Source organism: Lissotriton vulgaris, chromosome 4_1 (genome assembly GCF_964263255.1).
Source record: "Lissotriton vulgaris chromosome 4_1, aLisVul1.2, whole genome shotgun sequence".
Classification (NCBI taxonomy): domain Eukaryota; kingdom Metazoa; phylum Chordata; class Amphibia; order Caudata; family Salamandridae; genus Lissotriton; species Lissotriton vulgaris.
In genome coordinates this window covers 2,019,127,187-2,019,141,892 of record NC_141691.1, presented here as the reverse complement: position 1 = coordinate 2,019,141,892, position 14,706 = coordinate 2,019,127,187, and the positions used below count along the sequence as shown (strand labels likewise).

General features: G+C 47.0%; 1 protein-coding gene across 1 annotated transcript in view; it reads left to right on the top strand.

The window, feature by feature from the left end:
* The first annotated feature begins 819 nt into the window (after window positions 1-819).
* The window catches only part of OPLAH (5-oxoprolinase, ATP-hydrolysing), a 294,072-nt gene continuing 280,185 nt past the window's right edge, over window positions 820-14,706 (top strand). Inside the window, exon 1 of the mRNA XM_086966421.1 lies at window positions 820-890. The gene's annotated coding sequence lies outside the window, so the exon portion shown is untranslated. The remainder of the gene's footprint in view (window positions 891-14,706) is intronic.

Here is a 14,706-nt window from a genome sequence, read left to right as displayed (position 1 = left end):
CGATCACACTCGGCAACTCTGGGCATTAGCTTGCCTCATCTTCACTAACGGCCCCACCAGACCGCCGGGGATGCCTGGTATCACCCTGGAGATACCCATTAAGGGACCATCTCTCAGGGAAGCCAGGAAGGGTTTCGCAGCGGTCGAAGCGCCTTGGGACCCTACGGGTAAGTAGTGCGCTATATAAATGCCAATACATTTACACATTTACATTTACTTTTGCTTGTACAGTCTGTTCATGCTGTGCTTGAGATTGTGTGCCTTTTGCCTGCGTTGCTTCGACTCTATAGCATGCTATTTTTGTTTGTTATATTCCTGCAACAGTTCTCTCATGAAACGTAACTGTTTTTTTAATTTTTATTTATTTAATGCGATTTTATGTAGCGCGAACTTTACCCGAAGTTGTCAGAGTGCTTTACATAAGAACAAGTTGCAAAACATAAGGACTTAGGATTACATGTGTTACATAAAAAAATTGCAAATGGACAAAATGTAATGTCACACAAACAAGAGACTGGTGATTATAGTTATCTTATCTCTATATACATAGGGAAGGGATAAGAATGGCTATACTCCAAGAGGCACATAGGTACAGTGCTCTGACGCCTTCGGGTAAAGTCTGCACTTTATAAAAAATGCATTAAATAAATAAATAAATAATTAACAAGTATTATCCATAACATGTCTGCAGACCAAAACAGCCGAAGCTCACATCTGTGTAAACCGTGCACAGGAGAGATTCTGAACCCACCAATCACTGCCGAGCTGAAGGAAACGCCTTCTCTGTGACTGGTTGGAGTGACGGTGTAGGCGTGTCCAGTGAGCCGGTGCGCGAGCCCATGGTCCGGTCGTCCTTCACTGAGAGAGAGATCGCTGAAGAGCGGCAGCGGGTAAGAGACTAGCGCCGGAGAGGGGTTCATGGGCTGCGCGTGACGGGCTCCAACGTACATTTTGCACAGGCTCCGCCCACTGTAGGAGCTGTGCGCGCATGCGCGAGTTACGTAGCCTTCTTGAAGTGGAGTGCGAACATGAGTGCGTCGCGGGCGCCTAGAGAGAACGCTGGATATATAATGCCTCGTTTATGACTTTAGCATGCGCAGGCTCTTAATGGTCACAGCGGGGCTTTAAATGGAACGAAAAAACCTAGGCGATTTCTGAAAGGGTCGTGGTCGGTGTGATTAAGGGCGTGGCTTAAAAGTATGCATGCAAAAAAATTGTGCTTAGCATAGTGTGCCACTGCTTCGGTCATTGATGAATACAAATATATAATACAACAAGTAACACCAAATCTACAACAAGTCAGTGCTGTTGGATTTGCCAGTGGTTGTTTATTTAGTTATTTATTTATAAAGTTTTACATAGCGCGAAGGATATCAGAGCGCTTTACAATACTTTTTATAACAGTTGAACCGCATTGTAGCAGTTAGGAACATAATTCAAAACAAAAAGTGAGACAACAAATCACAGAGGGCGCATGCATCAGGTGTCTAGGTTATCTTCCGGGGAGTTTGCGCCGGGGCTGGTGTGTGTTTATGGTGTGGGGGCTGCTACTTTACTTCTCCGCGCGATTACGCTGTTGTGTTAGTTGTTAACGATAAATATTCAACAATATGGCTTTGTTGTATAGACTATTGAAAATGTTTCAGTTCTATGATGAGACTGTAAAAGAACTATTCCGAATCTCTCTGCAGTTACCTCAAAGGTAGTAAATAAAGGGTGGTACTGCTGCAGAATTAAGATTTTTTTAACCCTGGGGGACACGTCCAGGACCTGCTATTTAGAACTGCTGGTGCTGAGCACTGGCAGGACCCGGCCTACTTAAAGCCCTGGGTCACATGGTGCATATGGTAATTACATTGGAAAACTTTACTGCTCCAACCCATATGCAGGGATGGTGGATTTAATAATCAGTGGAGGCAGAGGGGCTGAGTAAATGACTCAGGCTGTGGTTTACCATGTGAGCATAGACGCTACCCATATAAGCGCTAGGAAACAACGTACAAGTAGAACAATGCAACATTAAAGCCATCCCTGTTATTCACAGCCCACAACAGGTCAAGATTTAACATGTTGAGGCGCCTGTTGCCAGGACCGGTTCTAGTGGGTGGGCCGGGTGGGCCAGGCCCACCCAAACATGAGCCTTTGATAGAGCGCGCAGGTCACCCGATTCTTAATTTACCAAATATACACTACTAGGCCCATAACGTGTTGTATTTCTTATTTCATAAAATCAGGTATCCTACACACCGCTATCAGTAATTCGAGTTCTTCCTTTCTATTTATTTCCGTGTACCTGACTTACCAATCCTCGAGAACAGGTACCTATGATCACCATGAATCAGGAGCTGAATTGAGATTCAAGCAGATAAACACCAATACCATATACACTTATTTTTTTGTTATACTTTGTAATAACCACACACGCAAGAAGTTTCAAAAACCTTTATCTTATTACATTTCGTTTTCATATGCCATGAGAATGAGATTTACACAGATCAGACTATCAATAACTAATATTAGAAATACAGTGTAGCTATGAATCAAGGTAAGACGCATTTGAGAATAGAAAATATAAGGGAAGGGAAATAAGGAACACGCTAGTATAGTAAAGCGACCTTCTCAATGTTACTAAAGGCGGGTAAAGAAAGGGAACATTCTACTAAAATGCTGATTTGAGTATACTACACGATTTATAAGAAACAATACTCCCAGGATGCGTTATTTTCTATAGGAAGGGTAACAGTGGAACATACTAGATATGCAAAACAGTTCAATGTTTGAATAAGGGTAAAGGTAAGATAAGGAACAAGCTAGAAAAATACTTTCGTGAGAGTCAAAATGTCAGAGATAATTCACATAGGCAAGATTGCTTTATTAAGGAAAAGGAGAAAAAGATTTAGATAGACAAACACCCACATATAGTTATATTTACCTAGGACAGAATGAGGACTAACCCGGGCCACAGGTCAGTTGGGAAAGGACCCTCAAGGACTTGGAATGCCAGTAGGCGAGCAGGTACAGCTCATGGACAGTCAGGACAGGATCACCCCAGGATTTGGATCAGGACTGGGCTCACGAAAGGGTACGACCAACACCTGCAGCTTCGGATGCAACGCCTGCGCTACGCCCTCTCTGCAAGGAATCTGCCAATAAACCCGATCGGGTTCTTGAATCTCCCAGCAAAGTGCTTCGCCAGCACTTAAAGGTTTCTCCACCCCAGACTAAGTTTGTGGAAATAACGGACAGAGTGCTCCGCAGCTCACTGTATCAATCACCTATAGAGTTCGTAGGGTCAGTGACAGGTCGGCTATTCGGACAAGTCGGACAATTTCTCTAGCTAAACCTAGGCCAGTTATACTGTTTTTCGGGTCAGTGGACCACCCTCCAATGTTGCAAGTGAAAGGATCCCCAACTTCGGATTGGACAAGAGAGGCGGTTAGGTCATGACACCTCCTATAATTTAAACTTTCCCAGAATTAATATTCAGTTTTCGAACCCACCCCTTACATTCCAGTTCCCATGGCATAAAATTCGGAGCACAATAGCGTACAGAGTACAACAATTACAATGTTTCAAAAGCAGGTATGACTTCGAGCCTTCTCGCTGGGGCACAGGTCAGCTTCCCAGGAGCCTCTTAGCTTCGGCAGCCAGCTGGCTAAGTTCCACTACTGCGTGATTCGTTTCTCCTTCATCACGTGGTTAGTACTACACGGGCTTCAAAGATGGAGTGGCTCACCGCTCCCAGGCCCACAAGGGTTGATACATGAAAAGTAAGCGAAAACAATTTAGAAACACAAAAAAAATGAAGACACTGTATACCATGATTGGTTTCTCTACACCCCTTACTTTATAATATCTATAGCATTAGGAGTTAAGCAGAACAAAACAGCTGAGCAAAAGCAGCGGTAGCAAGCGAAGAGCATGTTAGAACAAAGCGGCCATTTTTAGCAGTACTGCGCATGAGCGAAAAAAATCCCTCCAGAACTGCGAGTGCGTCACATCACATGGGTATGACCGACGCATGCGCAGACTAGAATCCCGCATAGCAGCGACCATTTTAGCTGCAAGCGTAGTTAGGATCAATCAATCAATCAATCATCGCATTTATATAGCGCACTACTCACCCAGAGGGTCTCAAGGCGCTGGGGGAGGGGGATCCGCTACTGCTCGAACAGCCAGGTCTTGAGTTGCTTCCTGAAGGCGAGGTTGTCCTGGGTCAGGGGGAGGTGGGTGGGGAGGGAGTTCCATGTCTTGGCGGCGAGGTAGGAGAAGGACCGTCCCCCTGTGGTGGCTCTTCGGATGCGGGGGACGGCGGCGAGGGCGTGGCTGGTCGATCGAAGCTGGCGTTTGGGAGCGTAGAAGTTGAGGCGGCTGTTGAGGTATCCTGGGCCTTGGCTGTGTAGGGCTTTGTGTGCGTGGGTGAGGAGACGGAAGGTGATTCTCTTGTTCACCGGGAGCCAGTGCAGGTCTCTCAGGTGTCCGGAGATGTGGCTGCGACGGGGGATGTCCAGGATGAGTCGTGCTGAGGCGTTCTGGATCCGCTGGAGTCTCTTCTGGAGTTTGGCGGTGGTTCCGGCGTAGAGGGTGTTGCCGTAGTCCAGACGGCTGGTGACGAGGGCCTGGGTGACCGTCTTCCTGGTCTCGGTGGGGAACCACCGGAAGATCTTACGTAGCATTCGCAGGATGTTGAAGCACGACGAGGAGACGGCGTTGACTTGTCTGGTCATGGAGAGGGAGGAGTCCAGGATGAAGCCCAAGTTGCGTGCGTGGTCTGTTGGTTTGGGTGCGCTGCCTAGGGCGGGGGGCCACCAGTAGTCGTCCCAAGCGGCAGATGAGGATCCCAGGATGAGGACTTCCGTCTTGTCCGAGTTCAGTTTCAGGCGGCTGTTCTTCATCCATTCGGCCACCTCTTTCATCCCTTCGTGAAGGTTGGCTCTGGCGGTGGCGGGGTCATTGGTAAGGGAGAGGATCAGCTGGGTGTCGTCGGCGTAGGAGATGATGTTGAGGTTGTGCTGGATTAGTAAACACATAGGCAAGCATCATTGGGACACCCGCGTGTAGTGTAAAAGTGCAATGTTAATAAACAAAACAGGTTGATTATGATATTACATTATGCGAGGTTCATGAATTCAAGCAAGTCGTGTAACGTGCGAATCCTTGCTGCATCACCTTGGCCCTCGCAGTAAATCTGCCATCGATGTACAACAACAATAAAAACTGTTCAGATAACTGATGATTTACGATCCTGCTGCAGAGCAACCATTTGTCTGTTGGTAGTTTTTAAATGCAGACAAAGTGAATTTTATGGGAATAGCTCAGTTGGTTACTACCTCTGTCACATATATCCTTGTGTTACTTGCAGTTCAGAAGTTACTATCCTAACGTAGGACAGTGACCTATGAACTGCCATCAAAGAGCTACATACAAACTTCGCTTTTTTGTGTTGTGATATAGTTAGAACTTCTCCAGTCTTTAAACATTTTAATGTTACTAAAAAGAGTTTGTTTGGGCAGATATACCTTTTTATCAGTAAAGCCAACACCCAACCACTGATGTACTCTTTAAATCCTGAGTTTATGCTTCTTTAATCCAAACCTTCGTAAAATATACTGCCCACCAGTGTGGGTGACGTGCTTTCTACACCTTGTAATCCTCATTGGCTTATGTGACATTCCCCGTAGACTGATTTATTGTCTCTGTATAATGTGTTCTGTTATGTAAAGTACTGTGACACCCTACACTCATATGAGTAGCGATGTACAACAAATGGAATGGATATGAGAGAGGGGCAACAGCGAGATGAGGGGCACTGGTGTAGGGTGGTAGTGAGGGAATCGAGAAGGAGGTCATGGGTGGGGGGCTACGGAGAGATGTGGGGCGATGGTGGAGGGTTGCAGTGAGGGAATCTGAGGAGGAGGTCATGGGGTGGAGGAGAACTACAGTCAGTTGAGGGGCACTGGTGGAGGGTGGCAGTGAGGGAGTCCGAGGAGGAGGTCACAGGTTGGGGGGAACTACAGAGAGCTGAGGGGCGCTGGTGGAGGGTGGCAGTGAGGGAATTTGCGGAGGTCATGGGGTGGGGGAACTACAGTGAGATGAGGGGCACTGGTGGAGGGTGGCAGTGAGGAAATCTGAGGAGGAGGTCATGGGGTGTGGGGGCTATGGAGAAATGAGGGGCACTAGTGGAGGATTGCAGTGAGGGAAGCCGAGGAGGAGGTTATGGGGTGGGAGGGAACTACAGAGAGATGAGGGGCACTAGTGGACGGTGGCAGTGAGGGAGTTTGAGGAGGAGGTCACAGGTTGGGGGAAACTATGGAGAGATGAGGGGCGCTGGTGGAGGGAGCAGTGAGGGAATCTAAGGAGGAGGTCATGGTTTGGGGGGGCTTTGGAGAAATGATGGGCACTAGCGGAGGGTGGCAGTGAGGGAAGCTGAGGAGGAGGTCATGGGGTGGAGGGCACTACAGAGAGATGAGCGGCGCTGGTGGAGGGTGGCAGTGAGGAAATCCGAGGAGGTGGTCATGGGGTGGGGGGGACTACAGAGAGATGAGGGGCTCTGGTGGAGGGAGCAGTGAGGGAATCTGAGGAGGAGGTCATGGGGTGGGGGGCTAGAGAGAAATGAGGGGCACTGGTGAGGGGTGGCAGTTAGGGAATCCGATGAGGGGGTCATGGGGTGGGGGGAACTACAGAGAGATGAGGGGCACTGGTGTAGGGAGGTAGGGAGGGAATCGAGAAGGAGGTCATGGGTGGGGGGCTACGGAGAGATGTGGGGCTATGGTGGAGGGTTGCAGTGAGGGAATCTGAGGAGGAGGTCACGGGGTGGAGGAGAACTACAGTCAGTTGAGGGGCACTGGTGGAAGGTGGCAGTGAGGGAGTCCGAGGAGGAGGTCACAGGTTGGGGGGAACTACAGAGAGATGAGGGGCGCTGGTGGAGGGTGGCAGTGAGGGAATTTTAGGAGGTCATGGGGTGGGGGGAACTACAGTGAGATGAGGGGCACTGGTGGAGGGTGGCAGTGAGGAAATCTGAGGAGGAGGTCATGGGGTGTGGGGGCTATGGAGAAATGAGGGGCACTAGTGGAGGACGGCAGTGAGGGAAGCCGAGGAGGAGGTTATGGGGTGGGAGGGAACTACAGAGAGATGAGGGGCACTAGTGGACGGTGGCAGTGAGGGAGTCTGAGGAGGAGGTCACAGGTTGGGGGAACTATGGAGAGATATGGGGCGCTGGTGGAGGGAGCAGTGAGGGAATCTAAGGAGGAGGTCATGGTGTGGGGGGGCTTTGGAGAAATGAGGGTCACTAGCGGAGGGTGGCAGTGAGGGAAGCAGAGGAGGAGGTCATGGGGTGGAGGGAACTACAGAGAGATGAGGGGCACTGGTGGAGGGAGCAATGAGGGAATCTGAGGAGGAGGTCATGGGGTAAGCAGCTAGAGAGAAATGAGGGGCACTCATGGGGGTGGCAGTTAGGGAATCCGATGAGGGGGTCATGGGGTGGGGGGAACTACAGAGAGATGAGGGGCACTGGTGGAGGGTGGCAGTGAGGAAATCTGAAGAGGAGGTCATGGGGTGGAGGGGCTATGGAGAAATGAGGGGCACTAGTAGAGGGTGGCAGTGAGGGAAGGCAAGGAGGTGGTGATGGGGTGGGGGAACTACAGAGAGATGAGGGGCACAGGTGGAGGGTGGTAGTTAGGGAGTCTGAGGAGGAGGAGGAGGCCTTGAGGGGGAGTGGCTACGGAGAGATGAAGGGCAATGTGCCAGGGGGTGGTAGTTGAGTTATCTACTGAGAAAGAGGTTAAAAAGAGGTCAAAAAACATTTTGCACTAGCACTAAAGCCGGCCAATTAGGACAACTGTGGAGCATACTTCAACATGCATGCTAATTACATTTACCCCTATATTCAATACTTCAAGTTTCAAGGAGATTTTACTTTTTTTTTACTGGGAATAATGAAAGTGGAACTGAATGGTGGCTGAAATGGGGCTTGGGCCCAAGGTCAGCTGTGAGATAAGGTATAATGGAGAGGGGTGGTAGAAAAGTCGATAATCAAGCCGGTAAGGGAGGGCGCTGCAAAGTCAGGGGTCAAGTGGAGGTAGTAATGAAGAGGGTTTCTCTCTGAAGCCGCACACAGAGGGAGCCTGAGTAGTGTCACTTGCTTGATACTCCCAGCCAAGAAACATCCTCTTCCCATCAAAGGGACATTACATGGAAGAAAAGCACTTTTTGAGAGTGATAATATTTAGAAAGAGTCTTGGAAAATAGTGCGTTTTATTGTGCCTTGTTAGACTAAGGAGAGAAAGGTGGGCCCAGAAGCAGGCCTGGCGAGATATATAAGCAATAAATCGGACCAGCAGTGGCCCACCCGAATATACTTTTGGCCCACCCAAATAAATATCCCTGTAGCCAGGCCTGCCTGTTGCATACACCTGTGTGTATTTAGCCGTGGCAGCCAGGTTGACCGGACTTGGTCCAGCACCAGGTCATATGAGTACATACCTGCCAACTCACACAGTGCGGCTGTGTGACACATGATATCGGCTCCCATCACCTGGTGATGAACCGATGTCACGGTGGCGGGGTTAACCAGCTTAAAACTACTGTAAATTGTGGTTTTCCAACTCGTATTCCTAGGCTTTGAACAGCTGACGTACATTAGGGGTGTGAAAACACCCCAGGACGTGGACACCAGCGTCAGGACGTTTTTTGTGGGGTGAGGAGGCTTGGGGGCGAAATGGAGTTCAAAAGTGCCTTTTAGGTACTTCTCAGCATGGGGCCCCATCCCCTCCTCACAATGTGAGAGCGTTCCCCAAGTTGGCAGGTGTGTGAGTGAATCCACTTGGGTGGGATGGCAAGGTTGGCCCGTGGGATGATGTTCCCCATTTGCCTGCTGGTTCATGGAATAGACGCAGGAATGGGTGCACATATGAGAATCATGGATAAGCCCAGTGCTTACTTTGTAAAAAAAATAAGTTGAACAGCTCTCTTCAGGGGGCCACTTCTGGTTGCACCGCCCATTGCCTCTGTCAGTTCTGCCAATCACAGTAACAACAAAAGTACTAACCATCACACTTGTACAAGTATGACCGTTCTGACTATTCTAGGCCCCCAAACCTATAAGAATGACTTTGGTGGCAGGTACAGTCATTTCAATGCACATTTAATTAATAAACAACTGTTGTTGTGCTGGTCTCCAAAGTAGACAAACAGTGCCACCATGTGACAGACTGTCATAAGTGCTAGTGGTGGTAAAAATGTGCCTGTGCTGAGATGAAATTAAGCTCCGGATAAGTCACTCATTCATTTTGTACAGCACCCTCACTCAGACTGCCTTCCCTCAAACCTGGAAAGCCACTCCAGCACTAAAAACAAGAGACTGGGGTCTAAGTGGCATCAACTGTTATGCTACTGCATCTTAGAAAGAATTGATACAGGTATATCCTACTTTCCCTTGTAATCATAGCTGAGATACACACCTTGTGAAGTATATGCAAATATGCCATAACAATCCACATTAGCATAGTTCAGCCTCGAAGTATTTAAGGCATAGACTACTGTTGTGTGTGAATCCAATGGTAAAATGTCCAATAACTTTTCGAAGCAACGCTACGCATGTGTGCCGACAACTAACATCTCTTGAAGCCGTAAAGATAGACACCAGTCAAATTTTACTCCCTGATTTCTAGCCACCTTGAAGGACTGAGGCGGGGGAGGTAGTGATTCCGGCCAATAATTCGGGAACTAATTCTCCTTGTGACCCAAAATGATTATCTCAGTTTTAATAAAGTTGCACGGCAAGCAGCTCTCTCTCATTCACTCAAAGACCCTGGATAAACAGATTTGGAAAGTGCTGGTGTGTATGCTAGCTAATGGTCAATAGAGTAATAAAGCCAAAGGACTTTATCTGGGCAGCTATCACACTTAGATGTTAAACATCTGTTGCATATGTTCTAGAATGCAAGTAAACTTGCCCTGGATGAGCTACTCACTCATAGACTTGTGACATTTGAGAGCTATTGCACAGCCTGCTCGAGACCTTACTGCTAGTCTGTGCTGCTCGTCAGTGCTGTCACCTGTGGTGCTTCGCGTTGCTTTTCTTCTACACGCGGTGCGTATTTTCAGAACAAAACTTTCATCCTGTGTACCCTACAGATGTTCACAATGGGCCCGATTCAAAGAACTAACTTAAGACAAAATCCTAAACTTACTACCATTTTGGTATTCACAGAAGGCACTTACTCATTTTGGTATTCACAGAAGGCACTTACTCATTTTGGTAGTCACAGAAGTTAGGAGTCCTAACTTTAGGACTCCTACATGCCTTCTGTGAATACCGAAAGTCTTAAAGTTAGGATTTTTCTCAGTTTAGGAGTAGTAAAGTTAGGACTCCTAACTTTACTACTCCTAAACTGAGAAACATTTTTTTTCAGTATTTAGGGGCTCCCTGAACCTTCCTTCCTCAGATCCCGATACGAAAAGAAGAAAGAAGATCAACAAGAAGAAGACCCGCCGAACAGCTACTAACAACAGGACGACAACAACTGACTTGGCCCCAGCCTACCGGCCTGTCGATCATGGAACTTGCTCCTGCCTAATCCTGGCGCTTCCTGCGGACAGCAACCTTGAGACACCAGGAGGACCTGCCTGCCATGACCCTCTGAAAGACTGGGACTACAACCCACCTGGTGCCAACCAGGAAGCTCCAGACCAGCCCACTCTGCACCCGCCGAGCCCGGGCCGGGCCAAACCGAACCAAGACCACGTGGACGTCCCCCCGGCGACTGGGACCCGAAGTCCAGTGCCCAAAGACCCTCCTCGACGAACCTGCCGACGCCTGCAGACTCAGAACCAGGGGCCACTGCAACCGCGACCAGCCGAGGGTAAGCTTTTCCGACACCAAAAGACACCCCTGCACCCAGCTCCCTACAGCCCCCTGTGCTTCCCTATGGGGTACCTACCTGTGCTCCAAGATCCCAACTTACCTCTCAAAGTGCTGGTCGCCCCTGGAGAGTCTCCGTCCCCGAGGCTGCAGCCTTTGTTCTTTTTTGACCTTTCCCATTGGATAACATTGAGCGCCCGACGGCTCAAGAGCACCCTGCACACAGCCGCCCGAGTGCCGCTGGCTGTGCCACCTTTGTCCTATTCTACTTCCCCCCTTGCCCTGAGCAAGTGACCAAGAGCCCAGCTCCCACAGCCGTGTGGCCTGCTAGCCAGCAGCCACCAACCGAAGGCCCCCTTTCCTTCATTGGATATCATTGTGCCTACCTACCTCTGCACCCGGCCGGCCCTGCGCTGCTGGGGCGGAACCAACTGTACTTACCTGACCCTGGGGGACCCCTGATTCTACACCCGGAACCTTAACTTCACCAGCCAAGTACTCACCTGGAAACCGGTAACTCACTTACCTGCCATTGTATAACATTGACCCATTTTGACTCAAAATTTTTTTAAGTGTGAAGTTTTGAAAACTGCAAATATTCATATAAAATCAGCCGAAGTCCGAATTCCGAAGTACTCACCTGCAAGCAGGCGAGGAGCCAGTACTGTACCTTGCAGCCCAGTACTGACCCGCAAAAGTAATCCTTACCGGGTTTACTAGTAATCTGTATTTTCTCCACGGAACCCATTGTCTGATTTTCAATGAGATTTCTTCTAAGCGCCTACTTTTGAAAACTTAAAATATTCTTTAAAAATCGTACGAAATACTGAAACGTAATTACCTACCTGTTTTAAGTCCAGACCCCAGCGCTGGCCCTAGAAGCCCAGTACTGGATTACATAAGTAACGCGATCATACTTTACCTGCAACCTGAATTTTCTCCTATTGAATAACATTGCCAGATTGTCATTGAAAAGTTTCTAAGTGTGAACTTTTAAAACAGCTTTATATTCATGAAAATTCACCACAGTAACTAAAACGTTTTTGCTAATCTGGTTTCAGCTTGGACCCCAGGACTACATCTAGGATCTAGTCCTGGAACTACTAAAGTAATCCGTACTGTAATCAACTGTACTTTTATGGTAACAATCCATTGAGCTCAATGCTAAAGTGTGTCTAGATTTGAGTTGCCTTCAGCAACTCCTGTACCTATTGTGCTCACCAACTTTATTGCTTCCTTGCAAAGTAATTACATGAGAGTTCTCATATCTAGCAAAGTATATTTTTATGCCTGTTGGTTCTAAAAATAACTATATCTTTGGATATAACCACCATTGTCCTGGAGTTCAGTCTTTGAGTGTGTGAAATCCTTTGCTGACTGAGGGTGTATAACAAATGCTTTGCACTGCCCTCTGGTACTGCCTTACTGCTCGACCAAGCTACCACTTTTAAGAGTAAGGTCAGCCCTGACTTTAACCTCTGTTATACCTTTGGGGTTTGTGGACTCCATACACACTGTACTTCATTATTGTCCAGTATATATAGAACAAAGATATGTGTGTAACCTGCACACCACTGCTTATAAGCCTTAATGCAGTTTGTTTTAAAAAAATCGGTGCAGACCTGCTACCTGACTGACCCCTGTCAGGTCCCTAAATTAACTGAACACTCAGACACAATTATGTCTAGTGCAGGAATGCTCTGTTCGAGCTTGCACAGGTGCAAAATTTTTACCACTCATTTAAATAATTTTTTCAACATCTGAAAGTGTTATATAGAACATTCATTAGTTCGTGTTATACCATCTTTACTCTGATGAACAGCAGAAGTAGTCAACAAAATTAAAGTTAATTGATTATTTACTATTGATTTTCAAAAGTGTATAGTTTTTTCAGCTTTTTTTTGCAAATATATTCACAATTAATTTTCATTGAAAATATGATTCACCTATTTCTAACAAATGCCAAACTAATGCGAATACAAAAAAGCAATTCCATCAGAACTCGCAACGACTCCCAATGCATTTCGATGCCTCAGCATCTTCGTCAGGGGAAATGCTATATAAGAAAAATGCTATATAAGAGCAAGTAGCAATATGGACATATTTCTCAAATATTGTCTTCACATATCAATCTGTGCTCATGCACTATACAATAAGTGAACACACTCCCTATTTAATCATGCAAATGCATTATCTCACTTTATCCAAGCATGTCAGCAAACCAAGCAATTGAGTGCTAATTTTCATTGTGGTATACCCTATACATGCCATCAAGTATAGTCTAGTGCACCCAACAGGTGTGTCACATGAACCAGTGCCATATGTGAAAAAATGTGAAGCAAACGTACCCTCCAATCGGGTATTATGTCACCTTAACATAAATCCGTTACAAAAACGACTGTTCCTGAAAACAAAACCGGACCAATATAAATATAACATGATTTGAATACAAGGTCCCTCTAGTCAACCTGTATGAACCCGCTACTTACTTTCTGTTGTCACTACTCGAAACTCGAAACTCCTGTGTTTTTCTGATGTTCCGCCTGTGAGACAAAAACAACCCTTACCATGTGCGTTTTTATCCATACTATCTTTTCGTAAACATTATCTGAAACCCGTAGTTTAGCTCACCCTGTCTAATACCTTAAACTTCTTTCCGATCCGTGAACACTGCCTCCATCATCCGTTAGAACTTGCAAGAACTCGCCGTGAATCGGCACGGCATGCCGGGACGTAATTATACGCCCAACATCAACAACGGACTGGTATCCCCGCCCCCTACCTCGTAACTTCCAAACATAATCGCACTGCTTCTCAAATCTTCCAAAACATGTAAATTCGAGGTATTAAGATATAATACATGTTTTTTAATCGTATCCAACAAAACAGTATCATTACATGTAATCGTAAACACGAGCATCCAAACGGTGGTAATAGAAAGCGGACTGTAGCTTTCGAATACCAAAACTTTATTAAAAGAACTTTGTCACCAATCTACTCTGGTCTCATTACTCGTGGTCTGGGCAGTGTCTTCAATAGTCATGCGTGGAATGTCCAAATGACAATTGAAATAAATAACATGAAACCCTCTAGCAAACGTATCAAAAAATAATAGTAATAAAAAGTAAAAATTGTAAACAAGTATAAAAGTGTCATGTGTGCACAAGCGTTGGTGGCGCTTTACCCAAACTTTTTTTTTTTTAGTTAAACTTTTTATTTGCAGACATACAGATGATGCAATCAGCATTGGCACAGTTCCATAAACAGTAGGATGTAAGCATCAAGATTATCACTTGTAATACAATGGCCACCACACCTTGTACGTCTACAGCTCTCATTGAATCTCATCCCACGGAACACAGTAAAAGTCAATCATATGTAGTCCTTCAGTACAAAAACAAGATCCCTGTTCCGGCCATTCTGATATCTGCAATATTTTCGTTTTTTTTTTTTTCCTTTTGTTTTGTTTCTTCCAACAGTTCCCATTTCCAACTATCAACACCTCCCCCCTCCCCCCACCCCACGAGAACTCAGTGAAGTGGCTTAAACTGCCACTCCTATAGTAACTTAGCTGTGCAGTCATATAGCAGTGTTTCCATGTGTCCTTCCCTTACCTCCCCCCTTATCCCCCCCCGGGGGCCCCCCTCAGTGTGCTAACAGTAGCCGGTTAATTGTGCATCATGCTCCTTCCTTTCCCCTTCCAGTATCTCACATAGTCACCCCTGCTCCTCCCTCTTCAACAGTGCTGGGCGGTCTCAGTGTGTCCCCCCCCCCCCCCCCCCCCAGGCCCCCGTCTAGTCCGTGGTAGTGCCTCCACTTTGCCCATACTCTTTTAAACTTCTTGG